Below are 26,104 nucleotides of genomic sequence, written 5' to 3'. Positions count from 1 at the left end.
ATCAGCACATTCTGGCTGTGTTGTGCTGCTCCAGCGCAACTGTAAAATCAGTTTAATGGCTAGTAACATACCAGTGAATCTGCCCCTAGATTTAAATCCAATCATGTGTTGTATTCTTGGGATAATAACACATTAAGCTAGCTGCGGTCAGGAAAATGACAATAGCAACCTCTTGCTCAACAGATATGCTCTATGAGCCAAGCGCTGCTCCCTTACAGCAGTGTAATTCAAATCAAGCACTGAAATTTAGTGGCATTACTCAGGCTTTGCATTTGGGTAAACAGGAGCTGAATTTAGCCCCTGGGATCTATTTGGAATCATACCTGCTTTGGTGATGGATATTTGTACAACTCATTGGTACTGTAGAGGAAGACAGCCATAGGAGAGTGAGCTGCTTTCTGTTGTGGCTCACACATCAACATATTTAATTTTGCAGTTGTGGAATCTTTATTCTAAGGCATACACAGCTTCACACCTCAGTTGTGAGTGTAAGGCCAGTTTTACCAGTACAATGGCTGCAAAAGTGACCCAGTTTAACTTTGGCCAGTTATACTAGGTGTAGGGCTTCCTTGCACTGCCAAAGCAGCATGAAGCAACCTGGGTGTACCTGTGGTCTTATCTTCAGCTAGAGTAAATTGGCATATCTCCATAGAAGACAAAGGTACTCTGCTGATTTACACTAGCTCTGGATCTGGCCCTATATCTATAACATATTAGCTGTGTTGAATTATTGGTAATAATTCAGGAGCTGAAAAGGACCTGGACTGACTTTCAGATCCCAGACGGAAGTTGCGGATAGAAAACACAGCTCATTACTTGTGAGCTGAGCAAATCTGATGTGAAACCAGAGAGCGAGACTGAGGAAGGCCAGTGTTGCCTTTTTACGTGGCCCTTCTCTTAAGTGACTGCATTTTAAAATTGAATTACTTACTCTCATAATGTTTTCTTTCCCAGGGATCCCCCTAACAAGAACTGTCTGCTATTTGGAACACAGTTAAGTGAGTTTTCAAATAGGAACTCTGGCAGACAAACCCAGGTCTTCTGAGCCAGAATTTAGTGCTTTAACCACAAGATCATGCTTCCTATCTGAAGGTATTAACTCCCTGAATTCTCCTCTTAGTCTAATGAGTTGGGGAATTCAGCACATTGCTAAAGGCTGGCATTTTTCAAGTGCCTAAAGGAGTTAGATGCACAAATCTCATTGAAATTCAATAGAAGTTGGGCACCTCATTCTCTTAGTCTTCTTTGAAATCCCAGCCAAAGTTGATAGGGTTTCCATGTGTTGTTTTCAGTCACCCTTTATCTCTGCCTGCTTTTCTTGTGCTTTTAGCAAAGGTGCATTGGTAGCCTAAAACAATCTAAACCCACAATTATAGAAACTAGTTCCAGGGTTTATAGAAGTGTTTTTCTTAAGATGAGGTGCTGTATACTATTCCCAACAGCACCTTGGAGTTAAATACTCTTATACAGTACTTGGCATTGGTTGTTATATTAATGATCATGGATTCTCAAACACACACAAAAATCTATACCATGGTACAAGCTCTGTGAAATCCAAGAATACTTTGCTTGAATTGTAGTAGCTGAGATACGCTCTTAGAACTCCAGAGTTTAAATCAAAATGCAATTATTTTGTGCCTTATAAATCTGCTTCGCAGAAGGTAACACCAGCTTGTCTGAAGCACCCTTTGGCTGTGTAGAAGTTCATGTGTAAGAGGTTGTTGCTATCCCCATGACTGGCATAGTGGAAATGCATTTTTGTGCATCACTGTGACTTGATCACTAATTTCTATGAGCCCATGTCAATAGGCACTGGATTGAGCCTCAAAAGCAGAAAAGGAGGATAACAGAAATAAGTCAACAGTACTATTTAAGAGCTTTCTTGTGCTTTTTTGTGTTCCCTTTCCATGTACCATTCACTGCAAGCTCTTTTGGACAAGGATCATCTCTTGTTCTGTTTGTATGGTGATAGGGTTCATGACCAGTATCAACATGTGAATCTTGTACTTGCACTCTTGAATACTTGCACAGCATGCTTAAATTCAGTTTCTGAGAGCACTTGCACCAGAATTCTAATTAGCCAGGGAAGAGAAACTATCATGTGATCCATTGCAGTTAGACAAGTCATCTGGATTTTGAATATTGAGCAGCACAATAGCGGCCCCAATTCAGCAGAGCATTTAAGCATGTGTTTAGATCCCTTGAATGGGATTTAAGTAAGTATTGTGTAAGTATTTTGCTGAATAGGGATGCTTTCCTGAAATAGGGTCAGAAAGAGTAAATGAAATTTGTGAAAATGTTAATGAAAGATTTCAAAAGTGTTTATTCAAAAAAAATTACTATCTGCAGACATTGAAAGAACAGGTAAAAAAAGGCAAAATTAATTGCATAAGTAAGAATCATTTGCTCTGCATTGGTCACAAGTGACATGAGCTGAAAAGTTATTCCAGCCATACAAATATATCTCACATCCTGCAGTGTGCTCACTGCTAGTGAATTCTCATATGCAGTCTGCAAGAGCAAATTTTAAAAGCATCTTAGGATAGGTGTATCTGATTTGTTATAGTCACCATCAATAGGCATTAATATGGACAACATTTGAAAGGTGCCTAGTGCTTTTGGGTACCTTGAGTTTCAAGTATCCAGCTTGAGGCACCTTAAAATGGGGCCTGATTTTCAGAAAGTGTTGACTCACCTTCCCTTTGAAACTTTAGGCCCTTTGAAGTGTCTTAAGTTGAGCACCTACAATTACTAGTCACCTCTTACAGGTTTGGCCTTTGCTCTTGTTTAGATTATCATGCGCAAACATTTTAATATACAGGTCTAAAAATATGCATTTGTTGTTCTTACCGATTAATTTGTATTGTGTTTTTGCCACTCCATAAGTTGATTAAAGAATTTCACTCTAGCAGTTCTTTGGTGTATATAATAATAATAACAATACATGCACTTGTGTGGCATCTTCCATCAGGGGATTCCAACATACATGCACCTATTTATATATTTATACTTGGAAATACAATAGCTCTAGTGAAATTTCCCACTTTATTTCTATGACAGCCCAAGTAGCTCTACTGGACATTGTCTACTGTACCTTTCAATAGATGTACATTTTTAAGTGGCATATTTGCAATTTGTGTCTACATAAGGGGCCCATTTTTGACAAAGGACAATTAGTAGCTTAGAACACTGGTTCATTTTGTTTGTTTTTCTTGGTTTGAATGGGCATAATAGGCCCTGATTCTGAACATCACTTAAGAACATGCTTTACTTTGAAATCAGTGAGACTTAAGCACATGCTTAAGGTTAAGCATGTGCTTAAGTGCTATTCTGAATAGGACTGCGTTCATGAATCAGGCCCATAGTTTATCTAAGATGCATAAATATTAGGGATCTTTCCCCTCGCCGCATACTTCATTATTGAGAACAATTAATGTTAGCAATCTAGGGCAGATATGCACTCTTACGTTCCATGCCAGAAGTGTAGAAGTCATTAAATAATATGCACTTTTTAAAAGTGTCCTTAAAAAAACCACTCTTCAATCCTTTTGATAAAATATTTCATGCAGTGCATTACTTTTATATGTGCCCACATATCATAGACACTTTTAATTTGATGAACCTACATGGATTTTTAAACATACTCAGCTAACCATGAACTATATGGAATTTAGAAGGGTGAAGTTTTAGATCTGGGTTATAGTGAGGGTTCAAGGGTGCAACAGATCATGTCTTGTTCAATACTATTGCTGTCTGGTCTTCTTTTTAGCAAACAATTTTGTTTCTAAATGAGCCTGAATGTGGGTCTTAGTCTGGGTGCGGAAACAATGGCAATAATGTAGAGATTTCTGTTCAGTAATGTACCTGAGATTCTCCACTCAACCCCCACCTTCTTTCATTCATGCTACTTTCCTAAAGCCAGATTAAATGAGAAATACCCCAGATTTCAGTGATCTTCCCTAGGGAATCACATGCAGCCACAACACTCTGCAGTCCCAGTTTTCAAAATGCACCTTCTACTTCTGCTTGAGCCATTGTCTCTCCCAGTGATATGCATGTGCCATTAGGACCTGAGCCAGCTGCCAGCAAAGTCAAAGGGTTTCCTAAGGGCCTCTCCATCCCCTTACAGCTGTTAGAGGCTTTTCATAACAAAGAAGTGGGGCATTTTTTGGATGAAGCCAGTACTGTAAGCAAATAGCACATATACTGTCTAAATGCAGAGTTACTGCCAGCCCAGGGCATGCAACTGGGCATGCTCAGGGATTGAAAAATGAGGTACTTTCTTGTGCGTACTTCTGTGATGCTATCGTCTTTAAGCTTCATATTAGTATCTTTGTTTCTGGATTTGATTTCAGTGGAAGTGAGCAAAGCAACAGTGAAATTGTCATTGAGGTACATTAATTGTTTAGCTGCATTACAGGCCTGTGGCATCATCCCTTCTTTCATCCCTTTGTGACTCACGAATGCCTCATGAATCTGTTTTCTCAAAGTCCTAGTGCTAGTCTTGGGTTGCACAGCAGGTGGCAGGTGGATCACTGGAAACTAATAGCCTGCTAAGTTTGCTTTGGACTGTGGTTCCCTTCCCCCTCTCCCCCCCAAAAATACCCTTCCCCCAGGACATTAAGGATGCAATGTCAAGCACTCAAAAGTTAGGAAGTGACAGAATTGAGGTTTCCTGTGCAACCTTATTTCAGCCCCTCTTGTGCATGATGTCTTTAATTGCTTGATCACATACTGTTTTTTCCACAGAACCCCTGCCCCTATTGCCCCCACACTGGTTCCTAGTCTCACTCTCCCACTAACTCCTCATCTAGTCTCTGTGTTCTTGCCAACTGATGCCCAGTACCCCTGCTTCCTTCAGTGGCTCCCCATCCCAGCCTCCTTCCCCAACCTGTCCCAGCTTTCCCTTCGTCCTCTCAGTCCCAGCCCCAGGTCTCCTCCTGGTCCCCAGTCTGCTAGCATCCTGGCCCTGGGTTTTCCTCCTGTTCCTACTGACTCCTTGCCTCAGTCTACTTTTCCCCAAAAAATTCAGCCGGTGGGAGACACCCAGCATGGAAAACGTCAGTCCAAATGGTTAGTTCAGCAAAGTAATAAGTAACTGAAGCCAGGATCTTCTAATGGGAAGTGTGGGATAACTTTCTTAACAGACAGTACTATCAGCCCTGCCTATAGTATATGTTGATAATATAAAGAGTGCCATCTATTAGCATTAGATTATGAAATTATATTGCTAAATTAATAAGGTCAATAAAATTGTTATGCCCTGGAAGCGTGTAGCTCTAAACAACTTGAACCTGGAGATGGCATCCCAGTTTGAATGATCAACCATAAAGGAGGGGAGGAAACCCTAGACATAACACAGGGGGACACTTTTAGTTGCAATGCTGATCCACCTCTTCATAGGTTTATCACAAATACCCCAGAGCAGCCCATTTATTGTCTTCACCGCACCTCCCCAGACCCATCAAAAGGTGGTGTAGACACAGTCTTCATGTAATTCCCAGTGACTCAGCTCTGAGTCCTGAGAAATGGTGACCTCAAAAACAGAATTGTGCATCTAATCCAGCCAAAGAACCCCCAGCAAATAAAAGGTGCCCTCTTGCTACACAAGTTTTTATGGCCTTTCTGGTTCCCATCCTCGCTAATGTGGCCTCCTGCTCTTCAGTACCCATACTGGGCCTCAGATCTTTTAGTGCCTCTCTGCTCCAATAGTTCTAAACTTTGAGGGTCATTAGATGCCCTCTTATCTCAGGGCCCAGATCTGTGTATCTGGTCTTGAAAAGATAATTAGCACTTTTACCCCTATATTTTCACCGAGGAGAGTTTATATTGTCCTAATTTTATAGGTGAGGAAATTGAATCATAAAGAGGGAAGAGAATCCATGGTCACACAACAGGCTTGTAGCTGAGGTGGGCATAAAACCCAGGTCTCCTGAGCCTGTGTCCCATGATGCCTCCCTCCTGTTAAAAGGAAGAAGTAGCCCAGAATCAGTGCTGGAAAATACTGCCCTTCTACTTGACAATGTATTTGATTTCAGAAGCTAGGAATGTTATTTTAGGGGTGCCATTGGCCCCTTCTGGAAAACCTTTTTACAGAACAGGTGTTTCCCCAGCAAGATGTCATGTTGTGCGCCTGCAGTGGAATCACAGCACCTTCAGCAGCATAAAAAGGTGCTACATGTTTTCATCCACCTCCCCTGCCCACCCTGCCCCTAAATACTTAGAAATGGCAGCAAGTTTACTGTTCTCAGCCCTGCTGCCATTTGTGCACATCATGAAACCACTATGAAATTTGCTGCAAATGTCATGCTGTGCTCAGAAATATAGGAGTTACTGCTGATCGGGAGTAAAGTGCATTGACAGAGCAGAGCTGTGAAGCTTGCAGTGTGCTTGCCTGTGCTTATAACCAGCTCTGGCTAAGGGCTATTTATTCCTCACTTTTTTAAGCATTGCATTCGCTGCCATGCAATGGGATCAGCATTTGTGATTGAGATTCATTATCTCTGGTGCTGGGGAAAACTTTCCTTTGATTATCAGGAAGCTTGTTCCCTACTAGTGTGCGATGCCCTAGATCTCAGCTTTGTTGACTTGAACAAAAGGTTGCTCAAAATCACCCCGATATAAGGGGAGGATGTTTGGACATTTGGGATTTTTTTTTTAAATGTAACAAACCAATGGAGCCTTTTTGAAATGCAGGGCAATGAATCTGACCCATGTATGTTTTTCATACCTGCAAAAATTGTCTGATACCTTGTTGTTCCCATTTGTAATATGAAAGCTCCTTGGTTGAAACTGCTGTGCACCCATCTTTCTCAGCAACTGTCCTGTGCGCTAGATTTCATCTATGTACTGAATAAAACCAATGGCATTTTGTAGTCTAACCTGATTGTGAGATGGCTTTAAAAACAAGAGTTCACAATGCAAAATCAACCTCGTTTTAAAGTACTCCACAGCTCAGAAAAGCTTTATTGTTACCTCAATATTTACCACCAATACAATAGTCGGAGCCAAAAAGGACTTTGGGATTTTTCAGAGGAAATTAGTTTGGCATCAATAACTGGAATATACGGAGATGTGATGGACATGCAATCCTGCCTTCGTGCTTAATTTAGATACAGCAACAACTGCCACTAGGGGATGTTTATGTGGTTGGATTTTTTCTAGGTATAATTCCAGATTATCTCTAGGATGAAGTTTCCTCCTAAATCTACAGCTAGTTATGCCCCCTCCTGTAATTTTTCAAAGCATGGGAATATAAATGTAAATTACAAGTGGGACTTTCAAAGCTACCTAAGGAAATTTAGGAGCACAATCCCAACTGCCTTCATGGCACCAGTGGGGGCTGTAGGGAAGTGGTGCTACCTGAAGCCAGGGAAAAGGGGGAACTCCCATCAGCTTTTTTCTAGATCCCTTACACTGCTCCCCCTTATTTTAGTGCCTGGTGCTAGCAGATCCAGTAGCAGGATCAGAGCAGTTGCTATCAGATTACAAGCATTGTGGGGAAGGGACCATCTTTTTGCTGTAGTTTTATACGATGCCTATTAGCCCTGATTGAGGCCCCTAGGTGCTACTGCAATATAGATAACTCTGGAAGTGCCTGCAATGTGCTAGGCTCCTTCCAATCATACAAGGCACTGTCCCTGCCCCAAAGAGCTTATATTCGGAAACGGCCACAGCTCATTTTCCTGCAGTAACTCGGCCAAATGTCTTTGCTTTCAAATTTCCCAGAGGAACTGTTGAGGGGCGTGATGGCTTCAAGAGAGCAGGAGGGAAGGTTCGACAAAAGTCACTGTAAGCTGCGCAGCCGTCAGTGACGTGGAATCGTGTGCCTAGAGTGTTTGTGAGCTTTGCCGTGGAGGTTAATTACATCAAGGACAGTCCTATTCTGTCATCCCAGGCAAGCTGTGACTAGCTGACACGGTGTAGGGAATGTTGACTGCAGTAACTGAGCTCATTCTTTCAGAGCCTGCTCTGGCAGTCACAGGCTAGTTATGTCAAGCGAGACACTTCTTATTCGCTTAGTCCATTAGTGGCACATTTATTCCTATATTGTGCTCCACTCTTAAGGATTTCGCCAGATTCACTGTGACAAATATGGCTTGTTTTTCTCTTTCATGATAGCAGTTAGTGCAAGAGGCTCTGTGACTCTTTTGCAGGAGATATATTGCATTAGTGTAATCATATTGGTTTTTTTATTTTGTTTTAGTGTTTGAGTCACTTTGTTGCAGTCTTCCTTTTCCAGGTACTTCAATGCCAGGCACTGGATGGTTTCTATGGTTTTAAAAAAAACTAATTCAGTGACACACTCCTGATGTTGATAACTATATTCAAATGAACCAATATATCAAGAGATATGGTTCAGGGCTGAAGCTATAACTTTGCCCTCTCTGTAGGGCCACTTTTTCCAAGTGAGAGACCTGCACTTTGAATGGAATCCCACAATTCACCCAACTTTTACACTGGTCTGACCAGACTACATTATCCCTTGCTTACCAAGCTTATTAGCTTGGGGGGAGGGATAGCTGAGTGGTTTGAGCACTAGCCTGCTAAATTGTAGGGTTATGAGCTCAATCCTTGAGGGGGCTATCTGGGGCAAAACTGTCTGGGGATTGGTCCTGCTTTGAGCAGGGGGTTGGACTAGATGACCTCCTGAGGTCCCTTCCAACCCAGATATTTTATTATGTCAACAGGTCAAACTGGTTTGGGCTCCTGCTATGGACTTCTCTCCACAAGCTTGTGACCAGTATGAAATTGCAGTGACCCAGGACAGTGTCTTCAAAACAAGTAGTATTTATTTGCCCATAGGAACATAACAAATGGTTAGGAGGGTTAAAACAGCACTTTTGTTTGTTTGGGTGCAGCAAAATCAAATACTTTAGAATATATATCAAGCTGGAAGGAATGCCTTTCATACAGCTTATAGAGTGTTTACTTTATGTACTAGGTATGATGTTTTGTGCTTTGTGTTCACAATTGTACAACAGCCCCATTATATTATTCCTATGGGATTGTTATTGTTTGTAGTGTTGTTAGTTAATTTAGGATTATATTATTGTTGTTGTTGTTGTAAAAAACGTAAGAATAGCAATACCTTTCATGTTCATGCTAATCATGCATTGTCATTACGTCCCATGACGGTTGACATGTCTGCTGTAGAATCTGAAGTCCATGGTTTCATGCGAATTGAGATTTGAAATTGTTTGTTGTACTAGAAGTACAAAAGGGGGGAGTGTGGAAGCCAGTAAATAATTAACAAGGATTTGAAGAGATCTTAATGAATGTTAGTTAGCAAGAGTCAGGCCATACTGTAACCCTAATGACGTGAGACTTGTAGGAGCAAAGATAGTGCGAGGCGACAGGACAGGAACTGTGTACAAAGTTATTATGACCTTGCAATCACTAACCAAAATGCAGGCTTGCTTTTCTTAGAACTGAGACAAATAAGATAAGCCTTTTTGCTATGTATAAACAAAATGTAGTTGTTGCTTTGTACTGTCTGTATTATTGCTAGAAATTGTCTGTAACAAAGGTATAAAGGCTTGCTGTGATTGTTTACCAGTGGAGAGACCTGTCCAGGACTGGGGCGACCCTGTGTCCTATGGCACTCTCTCCCTCCATGGTAATTACTGGAGAAATAATAAAGTATTTGATTTTGCTGCACCCAAACAAAAAGCGAGAACTGAGTTTTTCTTCGACAAGCCTAAATGCACATTGGCAAGGGAAGGCTATGCTTAGGTAAAACAGTTTAAGTAGGTCCCACTTGACTCAGGTATTGACTCAGGTATTGACTCAGGTATTCCCAGCATTGGGGATGGATGAGACAGACAGCAACTTCTGCCTCTGGCAGCTTGTCCCGCCCCATCTATGTGTGTCCCTCATTTCACAGGCTGCCTTTCATCCTTCCTTTGTTCAAGGCATCCCACATGAAGATCTTCTTGGAACTGGTCAAACTGGTTTGTTTCTTGAGAGACATAGGAGGTAGTCTTCAAGCAGTGGGCTCCCTGCATTGCCCATTTGAGCACCCAGCAATTTAATTAGTCATTGCCAGGTTCCTGGATATCTCAGGATGCTCCAGCTGGAATTAACCATTAGAGTTCCATAGAGCCAGCTACATCACAATCACCAAATCCACAGATATTTATACAGATGTCTCCCATGCTCTTCACATCAAGGACTTACAGCTATAGAAATTAAATTAACTCAGTAGTCAAAACAAAATAGTACAACTTTTAGTTGCAGTTCAACAGAATTTTGTGATGAATGTAGTAAGAAAAAGGATCATGTACTAATATGTGCCTAATTCTGGGTTTGCTCTTTAGTTTTAGTCACAGCAGTGGCCAAAACTTTAAAAAATGGGAGCCCAAAAATTAAGCTTTTAAATCCATATTTAGGCACCTAAAAAAGTGGCCAGACTTCAAAATATGTTGATAACCCAGCAGCTCTTTTTGACTTTACTGGGTGCTGCTGGGCGTACAGCCTATTTAAAAAAACATCAGGCCACATTGAGGTGTCTAATACAAATTCAGGAACATAACTTCAGGCACCCATTTTTGACAAATCTTGGCCAGTACAGAGAATGCAAGTTGAATCAAAGAAGTGCTACAAGTACACAACAGATGCAATGAATGTGTTTAAATGATGCAGCGCCCAGCACATGATCCGTGAACACTTTATGAATATCAAGTGTAATATCAAATGAGTTTGCTGTCAGAATAGAAAAGAACTTCATGAAGTTAGGAATAAAATATCCATGATTTTCAGAATTACAAGTGTAGCATACTCTGTAATGATCTACTGCAACTAAAGATCATTGCTACTTGATCCCTTTTGTTTAAGGGGGACAAAGAAATCATAGTTAGCTCTGTCTATTTTAATTTCCTTTGAATGAGTTCTGTTTGTTTTAACATCTTTTGAGGGCTATCACTGTAGATCAGAAAGCTTGAAATCAGGATAGATGAGTGCACCAGAAAAAATGTCTATGTAGATTAACATCTGTAGATTCCACTGCTCCCAAAATGTACCTGGCATTTGCTAAGCTATAGTTAGTAGTGGCATTGCTTGAAGTAGTATCTATAGAAGACAGTATTTCAGTGTTTAGATCATGGCCACATCTCTCCTGGGAGTATCACTTCTGGCACATATTTCCTAAGATTGCCTATGCAGTAAAACATCCTTATCAAGGATTGTGAGTTGGGGTGGACTCCATCACACACACACACCCTATGGATGACCTTGGGCAAGTCACTTAATCTCTCTGTAGCTCAGTCCTCCATCTGTAAAATGGGGATAATACTTCCTTACGCTGATTGTTCACCTTGTCTATTTAGGTTGTGGTTTTCAAAAGCACTTAGCACTGGCCTAATTCTGTTCCCATTGAAGTAGTTGGTAAAGCTCCCATAGATTTCAAAGTTAGCAGATTTAGGCCAGTGCTGAGTGCTTCTGACAATCTCACCTTTAGATAGCAAGCTCTTTGAGGCTGCCCCTAACTAGAGGTCTGCTCAGTGCTTAACAGTGTAGGTATTGCTGTAGTACAACAATAATAAATAAATGATCTTGTTTTGCAATAGCCTGACAAATCCAAAAGGGAATGTTTTTTGTCCTGGAACCAGTTTGGGAATTCATTAACGCTCTTCCTTTGCAGCACTGCTTGTGAATATTCATAAAACAGGAGATGGGTCTCTGTTTAAAGTTGGTGCCTTATGTCCTCTTATATTTAAATTCTTCCAAATGAGTTAAGCATCTCAAGGCAAAAGAAAAATATAAACATCAAATGATCAACATATGCTGTCTTAATGTTTCTTCCCCTCTTTACCTTAGCTGTTTTAGAATATTAATGAGTTATATGTAAAGGTAAGCTTCACTCATAAAGAACTCCCTTTCTATAAGCATGATTCATAGCTTCGCTATTTAAATGGCACCCTGATCACAGGACTGTTGAAAGCCAACTGTTCTGTGTTGCACAGTGAAATGTTTGTTTGAACAGCCATGTTTAAAATACAGTTTAAAAATCAGAATGACTGTTCAATTCATTTGAAGATTCAGCAGATTTAGGGGAAAAGGGCTGGTTTCTTTTTTCACCCCTGGAAATCTAACATTTTCAGAATGGAGCTGTGCAACAACTTAATTTTATATCAAGTATTTGATTTCACAGCTCGCCATTATTTAGGATCTAGTTGCAGCTGCATTGTGTATGCTTAACAAATAAAAGCTTTCAGAGAACATCACTCAGTTCTTACCTCCTTCTAAGGGTTTTCGATGTGTAATACATCATGGAATCAAAATGACTTTCACTAAAAGTTCATGCTGTTTAAATCACACCAAATGTTCTATTGAGCTGTAGCATACATAATTCATGTGTCATTAATGGCTTCTACAAGTCTTCAGCTGCATGGCATACCAATGAATCAGGATATGCGGAGATATATATATATATATATATATATATATATATATATATATATATATATATATATATATATATATATATATTTGATATCTGCCTTAAATTGCATTTAGGAGCAGCGCTAGGTAGTTGTAATAACTTGGAAAGTCAAACAGTCATGCGCTGAATTATAGTTTGTGATTGACATGGTAAAGTAGATCTTGTTTCTCTCCTGATTTGAGTAAATATTCTATTTTAAACAGGAAATGTGTGATATATTCTTATATTATATAAAATATATATTTGCTTTGCTTTAAACTCCGAAAATATATTGGAATCACTCATTGTAGCTAATGGTGAATTGGCAACATCGTCTTGTCAGTTAAACCTGCCCAGTTAGTTGATCTGTATCTATTTCAACAAGGGTCCCGAGTCTAGTGAGTGATGTATGCTGGTGGCTCCCACAATGGGAGAGGGCAAAAGAACATGACGGGCTGGGTCCCATGAGATTTCTGGCCTCCACAGGACTTCCAGTTAGGGAGTTGCAGGATCTGGCAAGAGATTTGGAGCCATGATAAGAGCTGTGTGCTCAAGGCCACTTCCTATTTGCTGGTTTCCAATCCTCTGCCTGCCTGGATGAGGCTGCAGCGGGGCGTCCTCCCTGGATGCTGCCTCCCTTTGTAGGGTGGACAGGACTGAGCCTCATGACCCAGGTAGAGCCCTGGTGGGGAATCCTGTCTGCTTCCAGCTGTGGGCCATGCCCATAAGGGGCTGCTTGCAGCCATGTGGGACTTGAATTGGTGGCAGTGGCTGCTGTTGGATGTGCACTTGACTGGCTTCATCCTGGGCAAATGCTAGAGGTGTCTAACAATCAACACTACCAAACAGAAATGTTTGTGCAGTATTCATTTCACAGACTCCAAGCACTAGCACTGGAAGCGGAGAAAGTGCCAGAACAGATGCCAGTAGCCCTATGGAATCTTGTTTCTAGAAGCAGTCTCTGCGGCCAAGGGAGCACATGCAACCCACACCTTTTTAAGCTTACCCAGTGGAGTTTGATGAGTTTCAGAGGGCTAAATGTCTACCCAGGGCCTTGCCTGTACCAGGACACCAAATATGGTGGTTCATGGTCATGCTATAGCTAACTGGTAATCTGGGGTGGCCTTTTACTGCAGGTCTGCTGGTCATCTGTACCATTATTGGGGATTCATGATCCGCCAGATGCAAGAAGGTTGGGCCCAGGCTGCTGGGATGTGGAGCAATGTCAGGAAGCTGGTGATCTTGCGGGTCCTTAGGCAATTAGTTGAGGTTCTTTCTCAGGTCTACCATTCGGGGGCTGAGGCTCTTGGCTTTCTTTTGGGATTTCCAGGCCAGTGAATTGTTCCCTTCAGCCAAGGGAGACTCTTTAGGGTGGGCTCTTGAACTACAGGATGTGCAGTGGGAAGGTGATTCTCTAGGGCTCAAGGTCCGCAGATCAAATAGGGATTAGTGAGGCTGTTGTGCCGCACCACTGTATGTCCTGTGCAGACACTGCAGGTATATCTGCCTCAATGACCCCCCAGTAAGAGTCCCCTTGTTCCAGATTGTGGGACTGTTTAGGAAGGGGCTGTCATTCTTGTGCTTGCCACTGGGAATGCACAGCTCCCACACATTCCATAAAGGGTCTTCAACAGTGGTTACCTGGTTGGGTCTGGTGGCGTCAGAGGCCCAGGCTATAGGGCATGGGTGATCCTACATGCAGCTGTCTGAGGGGAGGCCAACATGGGTGGTGGGCCATAAGCACCACAGGTTTTCACCAGGTCTGCTTCCTTCCCCATATCTTTCATAGAGAATATATCAGCACTCGCCTACAGCTGGGGATATGGATGGATGGATGGATTTGCAGGCCCAGCATTGTGTACTAGGCATACAAAAGAGTGTGTAGTTCAGCAAGGGGCTCACAGCTGGGTCTTGAGCTGGATGAGATGTTATTCTTGGCACAGTAGATGGGGCATGTGCTGGGACCAGCTCACGCCTCTTTTGCATGGGCTGGTGCTCAATGAGGACATGCTGGATGCCATTGTTATCCACCTAGGAAAGAATGCCCTGGGAATATACTCTGGGCGCCAGTTGATTTGGCTAAGTAGGATACTGGATTACTGGTCAACATGTTTCCTAGCATGGAGATATTTGGTTGGAGATACTAGCCCCCAAAGTCTGGTGGACTGCTGGCCACTCTCGAAAATGGTGGACAGGGCCCAGAGGAAGGCCAGCTGGAAAATATTGAAATGGCTGGAGTCCTGAGGGGGCTCAGTTATCAGCCCAGAGTGTGGCTGGAGTGCACTGCTCTGATGTAGGTACCGATTTATTTCTGGATGATATCAGTATTGGGACGGCTGAATTTCTGGTAGGCTGTGGAGGGTAGGGTGGAGGCAGCCAAGCTGATGCTGGTGTCTCCTTGTGACAGGTACCCAGTGCAGGAACTCTCTGAGTTAGGCTCCAATCCAAAAAGGTAACATAGCACACATCCCAAGGGCATTTCATTACAAGATGGGAGCAACATGTCTGACCCCCTAGGGGCAAGTGCAAACCAGAGGCTCTGGCAGTACCCCAGAGGGGCTGCCCTGCCAATGTGCTTGACAGTGGTGCTGGCTGGGTGTTGAGGTACTCTCTCACCTCAACCTCCAAAAGGGGGAGGCATGCTAGTGGGCAAGTGGACACACCCAGAGATCCTCCCAGTGTGATGATTGGCTCACCCTGCAGTGGGAGCCCCCATGAATTGACAAAGGATAAAAGGGGTGCAAATGACTGCGCTGGGCTATCCTGACAGGAGCTTTGATTGTAATTTGATGACTACAGCTGCTGAAACCCACCACCACATGTCCTTACCTTCTTCCGTGCAGTGAGTACACCAAATCTAGTGTTCAGGAGCAAACAGTTATTGTCAAAATCAGGTTTTGATAAAGGAGGAACCCCCCCCAAAATGGATACATTTTCATGATTTAAACCAGCTCCACCCAGGTACTTATTAGTTACTATTGTGATAACCCACAAACAGGTTCTTGACATTTCGCCGCCCCAAGCAGGGCAACATGCCGCGGGGGGTGCTCTGGTGGACCTCCCGCAGGCATGCCTGTGGAGGGTCTGCTGGTTCCGCGGCTTTGGTGGACCACCGAAGCTGCGGGACCAGCGGACTCACCACAGGCGTGCCTGTGGGAGGTCCACCGGAGCCGCCTGCCGCCCTCCCGGCGACTGGCAGAGCGCCCCCCGCGGCATGCCACCCCAAGCATACGCTTGGCGTGCGGGGGCCTGGACCTGCCCCTGCCCACAAATAATATTTTATTACGAAATGAAACCAGCTCTGATGTATGTTATATGTACATCTGAATAGCATTACTTCAATCGTACCAACATCAATGAGGCAGTATCTGGTTTGGCTGATGTAGCATTTCATTGGCACACATTCAGGAAGATAAGAGTTCAAAATTCAACTTGTGGAACTCCTTACCTGAGGAGGTTGTGAAGGCTAGGACTATAACAATGTTTAAAAGGGGACTGGATAAATTCATGGTGGCTAAGTCCATAAATGGCTATTAGCCAGGATGGGTAAGAATGGTGTCCCTAGCCTCTGTTCGTCAGAGGATGGAGATGGATGGCAGGAGAGAGATCACTTGATCATTGCCTGTTAGGTTCACTCCCTCAGGGGCACCTGGCATTGGCCACTGTCGGTAGACAGATACTGGGCTAGATGGACCTTTGGTCTGACCCGGTACGGCCTTTCTTATGTTCTTATGCTAGGTTCACTCTTTCTGCTGGATCCTGAAGAAACCTGCCACTTGGAGGCTTTTATCGTGTCATTACCCCAGCTACAAGAATAACTCAGCAGTGAGGGAAATGCACAGATTTTCATCTGGCAAGCATCTCCGTGGCAGACCCCTTCCCATGGCATGATTCCTCCCCAGTTAGCACCACTAAATAGAGGTAATTTCCCTACATTCAACAGGAAATACCAGTTTATGACAACTAAGTTGATAAGGGTAGCAGATCTCAGATGATGAAGCAGAAAATCCTTCTCTTTGTATCTTCAGGGTGCACAAACCCTTGTATTGTTTGGTTAAGTCAGATCTCATGCTGCTGCCTGTGATGTGTCAGTATCTGGTGCAAAGACCCTAGGGTACTGTAAGACTCAAGGGAGAATGTACGTCAGTAAAGGCCTGGACACTATGCTATATCTTGCCATAGACTAACATATGGCTCTGGCAGTTTTACAGTAGATCCAGTGGTTAGGGGTGGAGCAGCCAATTGAATGATCTCCTGGGAGAATACCCAACATCACTGAAAAGCTTCTTACACTAGTCCCTCTGAGGCTAGCTAGATGTGGAAAAAGCGGATGCAGTGCCATTGAAATTGCTGAGTATTGATCTGTGGTGTTTAATATGGTAAACAGCTTTGTGGGGAGCTCATGCAAACGAGACCTCCTTTCCCCACAAATAGACCATCATGGAGCCTGCCTCCTGGAACCCACTGCTGGGCTCAGTGGAGATTACTGCTTCCCTTGGACTGCAGTGACCCAAGCAGAGCAGTTGCCAAGAAGAGATACAAGACTAGGAATGGGGGAGGAAATATAATATTTGTGCTGGCTCAGAGAGGGAAATAGTGAGCTTTCTTTTCTCAGGAGCCCTGTGTAGGGAGGGTATATTTTCCCCAGTGAGCCTTTTATGCCAGACAGCCCTGATTCAAAGCCACCAGCCAAGTCTGCTGGCTTTGGGCTACACTGCCCATACAGTCTATATGGCTGCCACTCACCAGGGGACAGCTTGTGCTCACTGTGGTGTGGAAAAATCATGAGAGGGCATAATATGCTTGGCCAAAGAATCTGCTTCAGACGTGTACTCCCCGTTTACTATAAGAACAGAGACAGATGTTATCGGAGGAATACATGAAAATCACCAATATAGTGGCAGTAAAGTGATGGCTACAAAACAAAAGACTTAAAGGAAGCAATCATAAGAGTTAATGGCACTAAGAAAACTTCAAACCTGTTTATAAATGTCAATAACTGTTAAACAATACACTGGATTCAGCTAGAGGAGATTCAATTGAAAAAATGCTAAATAGGGGATAGAGTGACTTGAAATATGGGAATTTCCCCAAAAGTGGAGGTTTTTGGAGAGGATAGTCTAGCTGAAGCCATGGTAAATGTGAATCTGGTAGAATGCAATTTTTTCATAAATAGTGTTGAGTGTTTTCAAATTCACATATTAAGAAAAATCTTCCCTTTGGATTTTGTCATTTTTAGTATGTGATTTCAGATTTATAGATATACATACACACTCCACAAAATGAGAATACAATTTATAAATATAAAGAAAATGCAGAGATCTGAAGAGGAAAATTTCTCATTGGAATCCACTTAACTTTAATTATAATGTTCAACTTTTATATATATTTTTGTGTGTGTACACATACTTCACATAATATTTAGTGTATAATACACAGGACATGTATCTATTTGTGTAACTATATTTATTTTAAAACGTCTGGGATTAAAGTCAATTGGATTCTAATAAAAACTCTTCCATTATAAATAGACTGAGCAGAAAATATCAGTGCATTAAGGTTTTTTAATGAATACCTCCTTTGTGTCACTAATTGCAGTTGTGCAGTCTGCAAGTGAAGGATATGCAGGATCTTATTTTCAATTTCAATCATTTTATTCCTGTTGATAAACAACCCTTATCGTCTTCCAACACACCAGATAGGTTTTACATTATTTTACAAATGAGAAATTTCCATTGAGCTGCAGCTCATTGTTAGTTGAGACCAGCCTTTATTAGAAAGAAATAGAAATGTAGAATTTTGAAACTTTATTTTCATTTGAGTGATCTGTGTTTTGTGCAGTGATGTTTGCAGGAACAATTACATTAAATAATGGTTGTGTGGTCTGAACTAGCAACACTGATAAATAATATATTGCTTTTGGGGTTAAATTCTGCAGTATTATTGGCTCCAACTAAACGTTAGTCTTTTTCTGATGGGTTTTGAAGTGGCATATGCCCCCACTGCACTATGCGTTCCTCTCAAACACACGCCCTGACTTTCAGAAGTGCAGTTCAAATCAGTTGGCGCTGTGTGTGCTCGGACCTCTGGAAATCAAGCCCAAGGTTCTCAATTTTATGGGTGGTGATCCACAATGTGATCACAAGCAGTTGACTGTGGTTTGTTATCCTGGTCGAATTCTCTTTCTCTGATCATTTGCTGAAGCAGATTTGCTCAGTCATATGCAGCCAGCCAGCTTCAAAGAGCAGTAGTGCCCCATAAATCATTGCACTGAATCCTGACGCTCCACCACTCTCCCTTTTTGAAGGACCACAGGAATTGGCTCAGAGGGTTCTGAGATGCATCTGAGGAGGCCTGGCTGAGTGACTGAAGATAGGGTCATATTTGAAAGATTCAGAATCCTTCTGTGGAAACATCTCACATTTTCAGTTTGATCATAAATGGTTGCTAAAATAGATATAGAGACCTTTATTGCAGCTGTCAGCTGAGTCTGGGCTAGATGCCACCCTCCACCCCTCTTGCTCATATTGTGTAAAACTTTGCCTCTTGGTGAGTCTCACTGATTTCAGGGCAATGTTCAACAAAACTTGCTTGTAACGAGGAAATCAGGCAAGGAAAAGACTAGGGAAACCAAGAAATAGCTTCATTCACTTGTTGCATTAAAAATGGAAGTTCTGAGTTCCCTTCACCCCCAAAATATTATTACTTCAATCTACTTAATTATTGAAGAGTGGTGATAATGAGAGCAGATGTTAGGGGAATTTGCAAAGAGGAAGTGCAGTTACTTGCATAAAAATAATTAACCTCGTAAGGAACCCAAGACCTCTGCTTAAGTCTCAGGATATGTTACATTTTGCCATGACATTTTACATTTTGAAGGGCTTTTGAAAAATTCCATTTGTTTCACAAAAGGCTCAAAACGCAAGGAGACTTCTAGAGAGTGAGAATAATGATTTCCAATAGTGGAATGAAATATTTTAGCTGAGAAGTTCAGTGTTATGGCTCTGTGATTCCTTCCACACTCCCCGCCAATATCACATCAATTTTGTTTTGACTTCCTGCAAATCTGTGTAGGGAGGAGGGGGGATGCCCTTCTCTCTCTGTTCACTTATATACTCTGTATAACTGTGCATAAATTTCCTCACACACACTTGTGCCTGTGCCTCTGCAAAGCATAAGGAATTTTATATTGATTTGTGAACTCTATAAAACACTAATAGAGCTGCTCCTTTAGCTTTTGCTTAGTTGGGAAAGATTTTGCTTTAGGAGGCTGCAGGCAAGTTCTTTCTGTGCTGATCCCAGTGGTGCCTATTCCCTGTTCCTTTAGCCTGCTTAGCTTCTGCTTGCCTCAAATGCATTCCATTTGCTTATGAAGCCACAGAATCTTATTTGAGTCAGCATAATGAGTTATCTCTCTGGCATCTGGTATACTCATTGTTTTGGGGGTATTTTTTTAAGCAGCTCTTGAAAAAGAAAAACAAGCCTCAATGTTATGCTGATAGTTTATAACCTATGGTGCTGTGAAATGCTTCATCAGGTAGAGATGGAGAACATCGCTCTTCTCTCGTTTTATTTTCAAATGAATTGTTGTGTTTTCGGCAGCCTCCAGCTGCAGCTTGGTGTCCTCTCTGTGCTCCACTGGAAATGATTCCTCATTACATATATTTTATGCGAGCCTGTGGGTATAGCAGCAGTAGTCTCCATTGCCATGTGTCTAGGTGCAACCTCAGGACACCTTGCTATTCAGAAAGAAGCACATAATATAATAGGGCTGCATACTTTGACAGTACTTTGAATCCCAAAGCACTTTGCAAACTTTTTTGTATACAGATCAGTCCAACCATTGCTGAAACAGGTGCCTCTGAAGTGAAACACAGCTGCTGTTTCACATAGTCTTTTCAGACAGGATGTGGGGAAGACCATTTTTGACAGACTGACAATATCCTGAGCAAAGCTTATGGAATTAAGATAACTTTACTAAATGAAGTTAAGCCTTTTTGAACTAGGGTCAGTACCTTTGGGGTACGTGTATTAAAACACAATTGTGTATGTATTGCTGTGGCATTGTATGTACCGTCTCTAGAAGGGAGGGGGGGGATGCTAATAAACTTCCTCCATTTTCAGCTTTTAAAGCTACCCACCTGGGGAGATGCGCATAACCTCGTTCTAACTGCATTCTCCAGAGACCAACAGACAAAGAAAAGACCTTTGGATAAAAGGCTGGGCTTTAAACTGACTTGGGGCCTTCTTCCTGGTGCAGGAAATGGACACGACCCCTGGTCCATGGAGGTCCCCTGTCCTTAGAAAGGATAGGAAGGCCTTGGCCCACTCAGACCTCATAAGACTGGGTACTTGTTCTGAGCTGAAGCTATGATGACCTGTAACCACCAGGAAACCCCTAGAGTGGGATGCTGACAGTCTTCTTGGCAGAATCCATGTTAGGGTTGATTCTGGTAAGCTTAGTTGCACACACACAGGCTTTGATTGTTTTTAATATGTTTTCTCTGAAATGTTTTTTATCTTGAGACTAAAGTAAGCTTGCATGGGAAGTGCTGATATTTATAACTGTTGACAATCACTCTGTTGTTAGTCTCTGAAGAGAAAGCAAGTGGGTCTGTTTAGACAGACTGTCTTCACTGAGAAATATATGGTAAAGGCCGGGAACTGTGCAGCCTGGGAGTACCCTGGCCATAAGGGAGAGAGACCCAGGTCGCCTGCCAGACTTGAGGTAATGGGTGGGGAGCTGGAAGCCGAGAGTGGGTGCCCTTGCTGACCCTGATGGGAATATAGGTGCAGTTGCCCTGATCTGTGATAACCATGTCCTGATAAAACTGCAGGAGGAAACTAAGGAGGCAAAAGCTAATTAACCATACTGGAATTTAGATAGTCAACAGGACCACTGACCTGACCCCACTTGTGGAAAGTCATGAGATCCTGAATGACAAATAGGCTCTGCCTCAGTGTAAAATTCTTTGAGAGAACCTCCAGCAGCCTGGTTCCCCCACACACTGCAGTGCGGCGCTTGTCCCATAGTGAATCTGGAGAGTGCTACCTACTGAAACACCATCTGCAGCAACAGTTTCCATAGTTGTGTCCCATCCAAGTGCAAAGGGGACTTGCTTGTTTTTCCAAGAGGCAGAGGAGATGTTTGAGGAAGGGGTGGGAACAGAAAACAGGCTGAAGTCACATGGCACTGAGAACAGTAAGTCGGAGAGGATGCTGACATTCCCCAAATGGCCATATTACTGAACATGGGTTCTGCTGGCTTGTGAGTTTCATAAGTCTCTGAGCAGTGTTCTACTTTGCATTGTACTTGGCTAGTGGTTCTCAACCTTTCCAGACCTACTGTTCCCCTTTCAGGAGGCTGATTTGTCTTGTGTACCCCAAGTTTCACCTCACTTAAAAACTACTAGCTCATAACCTCAGAATTAAAAATACAAAAGTGTCACAGCCACACTATTACTGAAAAATGGCTGACTTTCTCATTTTTACCATATAATTATAAAACAAATTGCGACCGCTCAGGTTGAGAAACACTGGTATAGTATATAGAGCAGTATAAACAAGTTGTTTTCTGTATGAAATTTTAGTTTGTATTGACTTGGCTACATGAAAGGCACTAGCATTTTTTAAAACTAAGCAAACATCTAGATGAGGTGATGGAAGACCTCACATACCCCTGGTTGAGAACAACTGTACTTGGCTATTGATTGTTGGAATGGATGACTGTCCCCTGCAGTCATCAATTAGTATTCCTGCTGGAGGACATTGCTACTTTTAGAGAATAGTATGTTGACTGTGACAAACCCCAAGACGCTTTCCTAGATATAGCCTAAAGTCTATAAGCCCTATGGAGTTTGTTTGCTTTTGCAACCTCTTTTAGTTTCTTTGCAACCTTTGATGAGTGGGTAGTGGACAGAGTGATGCACTGAGATGAAAGAGGTGAAGTGACTCTATCGGTCTGACTTTACTCCTAGCCATATTTTCTTGTGTTTTTTTTTTAAATTCCTCTAATCATTTTGGTTCATTTGATCAACTGCTTTCCCCTGTGAGAATCTTTATCGGTTCAGTGAACTACTGCACGTATTTCATTAATGCATAAATAATGAGTAGAGTGAGATCATCTCATTGATTGGTAGATGCCTCATTATCTGGTGTATACTTGCTGTGGGACCCTCAGGGGGGCCTTTCTGCTATGAGTCTATACACTGTTATTTCGTTTGGCTTGTTTTCTTATTGTGTGTGCACAAATAATTCAATAAACATGGTGTTACAATTTCACATTTTATATAACATAATCTCTTGTCTCCCCTCCTCCTCACAGTAAGTAATAATATCATTATTTCAAATGTTCAATCGGGCTGTTTGTGGCTGTGTCTAGACTCTCATTGTCTAGACTCTTATTTACTCTCTGTATTGGTGAAGTTGATGCTCATGGCTCAGGAGTTATGTAATCAGCATGGACAGACTGACACTTAAATGGACTGAAGGTTATTTGGGAAAACAAAAAGGCAGCTGAAAGTGGCTTTACTGTCATTGGAGACAACCAGCAGAAGGGGTGGACAAAGGCAAATGCACTCATCTCAATGGGATTCAGATGTGTTCTACCAGCCTCCTGTGATTGATGGAAGGCGCAAGTGCTCATTGGAAACAGAGCGTGAACCCCCCTTCCCTCCAGTCAGTGATGTGTGTGATAGGGGAAGTTGGAGTCTTTGGTCCATGCTAAAATTGAACTGTGGGATTTCACAGTGCTCAGCATTAGCCTAACTCTGTTCCCAGTGAAGTCATTGGTAAAACTCCCATAGACTTCATAGGAGCAGAGTCTGGTTGAGCACTTCTGAAGGTCCCACACTAAACTCTTAATTCTCCAGATAGAAAAGTTAGTGCTCTCAAGACCTCCATGTCTGCCCCCATGCCAACACACCTACCTCTTGCAGGCTTGCTTATGTCTATAGAAGAGGATTATGACGAAGTGGGACTGTTCTTAATGTTTCCTCTGAATACTGTGTGGGTGCCTCAGTTTCTCCTATGCATTTCTTAAGTCGCTAGGGGGTGAGAGTAATTCAGAGCAAAGGGCCAGTGCACATAAATGGCCAACACTCTATCTCCTGGCAACTAATGGCCAGGGCCCTTCCCCCCAGCAAGGAGATAGCTAAACGTGTTAGAGAACAAAGGAATCAGGTGACCTCCTGGCCCAGGAAAGGAACAAAGCCCAGAAGAGGAGGGGCTGGGGGGTGAGTCAGTTTGGAGTTATCTGGGGATGAGGAGTGAGTACAGACGTGGGTGTCTGGCTTGCTGCCCCCCAGGAGGGACCTGGCTGAGGAGTCCTGTTCTCTGTACCTACAAGATCTGTTTTAGACCATGCTCCTGTCATCTAATAAACCTCTGTTTTACTGGCTAGCTAAGAGTCACGTCTGACTGCTAAGTGTGGGTGCAGAACCCTCTTGCTTCCCCAGGACCCCACCAGGACGGACTTGCTGTGGAAAGCGCATGGAGGGGCAGAGGATGCTGAATGCTCCAAAGGTCAGACCCAGGAAGGTGGAAGCCATGTGAGCTTCTTGCCCTGAAGACAGTCTGCTCACAGAGAGGAGACTTCACCAGAGTCCTGACTGGCTTTGTAGGGAGCACTTCCGGAGCATTGCCTGGGAACTCCATGACAGGGATCCCTTTTTGGCACCTGCTAACAGTCAGAATAGTGCCCCTGCTAGTGAACTCTGATATAGCATAGGTAACTTGGGGGACCCAATGTTAGTTACTTTGGTGTAACACCCATGTCAGTGAGAGCCAGAGACTCAGCATCAGGCCCATGTATTTTATACAGCTCTCTAACTTAATCCGGCCCGGATCCATCACACACACAGCAACATGGGTATGCTCCAGCCCTACCCTTTCTGAATGGTGGGAGGATTTGGATAAGGCAGCAAGGTGAGCCAACTGACTCCATTTCCATCACAAGGTGTCCCTCAGGGTTGTTTATTGGCCCCATTCCTTTTTAACTTTTATATTAATGAGGTGGTGGTGATGGGGTTATAGAAGGGGTACAGTGTTTCCCTCCCAAAATTTTGGACTGATTTGTGTTGGTTCTTCTTTTCACAGAAGACTTGATTTTGCTGTCCCAAACTCCCCATGGCTTGAAGCATATGTTAAAGGATTTTAGCTCTCTTAGTCAGCAAGAGTTCCTGACCCTAAATGATCAGAAAACTGAAGTAATTTCCTTTGGCCACAGACCAAGGCTGCATAAGTGGATGATTGATGGACATTATATTGAACAGGTCAGGTTTTTCCCTATCTGGGAACTTGTTTTATATATAATGGTCAATGGAATAAATATAGAGAGCAAGTGAAGAGGAGCCCTGTAAGTTTCATTTCACGTGGGTCCATGGAGGCAGTTTGATTGCACCAGCTCTGAGCTAACATCTGTGCCCAGTTATTATACAGTGTGGAAACTTGGGGCTGGAAAGATCTTATGGTGTTAGAGGTTGTGCAAAATAAATGTTTAAGGCGTGTGCTTGACTTCCCAAATTATAGCCCAGCTGCTTTACTTATGGCAGATATAGGGGACTACATTGCTATTTCGACTAAAACTCAATGCCTTTACTTTATTGACTATGTGTTCAGCATATAAATCTACAACACATTCCAAGGCTATGTCTGGAGGAACAGCTTAACAAGACACATGCCTGGCTTTTGCAAGTTCTCCTGGCTTTTGGAAGTCTGTTGTTCAGTCCATTCCTTCGTTTTCTCAGAACTTGACCTGGAAGGATCACAGGCAAGAGTGTGAAATCTTTAATCAAGCTTAAAACAGAAGATACGTGCTAACAACTGGGAATGGCAGTTGTCCATAAAACAAATATATCTGCTTGGCTTTCTCATTTGAAGAATATCCATAGTTATGAGAAATATTTGGGTATTTTGAACCATATGTTAGGGAGGGCTTTTATGGCTCTGTTTTCAAACTATGCAGATGGCCTCTGTGGACAGGAGGTATGCTGGTCTCAAGAGACATCATCGGCTTTGTCCATGCAGTTCTAGTAAGATTGAAGACCTACCACACTGTCTACTTTCTTGTAACCTGTATGGTCACCAGGCTCACATGCTTCTTTCCACTCTGGCTTAAAAACTAGAATACTTACTGCGTAAGAGAAATAGTTTTACTATACAGGCTGTTACCTTATTTGTCTGATTGGTCACAAAAATAAAAAAAAAGAATGTGAAAGAGAAGCATCTAAATGAAATAAGTTCACTGTACGTATGCCTAGAAAGACAATCCATGTCCTCACGAGCTTCCAGTCAGCGCGGACAAGAGGTGGGAGGGAGAATGCAGTGAAAGGTCTTGTCCAAAGTCAGGCAGCAGGTTGATGGACACCCCAGCAGTAAAACCCAAGTCTACTGAGTCCCAGCTCTGTGTTCTACTAGATCACACTGCTTTTGCCAGCAAAAAGCCATTATTGATAGGGACTATATTAATCCCTGGTGGTACTCCACTGAAGGCAGTGTGCTTGGATACTATGGAGTAATCTGATTAAAAACCCTGTAAAACCATTTAGGCCCTGTGACGGGTTCCCCCATGGGTGCCACTTGGAACCACTGAGCCCTCTGACCCACCAGCCTGGGCTCCCAATCACATTGTGCTGCTGTGACAAGCTGCAGACATGCTCCCAGTCTTACACTTCCACCAGCATT

The 26,104-nt window shown here is 42.7% G+C and overlaps 1 long non-coding RNA gene across 2 annotated transcripts; it reads left to right on the top strand.

Moving 5' to 3' along the window:
* The first annotated feature begins 969 nt into the window (after positions 1-969).
* LOC120372416 lies at positions 970-25,579 on the top strand. 2 transcript variants are annotated; one of them, XR_005584957.1, is made up of 4 exons: positions 970-1,092; positions 23,823-23,944; positions 24,518-24,693; positions 25,386-25,579. It is a non-coding gene; the product is annotated as an uncharacterized LOC120372416 (long non-coding RNA). The 2 variants fall into 2 exon arrangements; XR_005584956.1 differs by having other exon boundaries at positions 24,518-25,579.
* Positions 25,580-26,104: the final 525 nt, after the last annotated feature.

This window comes from Mauremys reevesii, linkage group 9 (genome assembly GCF_016161935.1).
Source record: "Mauremys reevesii isolate NIE-2019 linkage group 9, ASM1616193v1, whole genome shotgun sequence".
Classification (NCBI taxonomy): Eukaryota; Metazoa; Chordata; order Testudines; family Geoemydidae; genus Mauremys; species Mauremys reevesii.
Note: the sequence above shows the minus strand (reverse complement) of the source record. Positions and strands in the feature narration are given on the sequence as shown.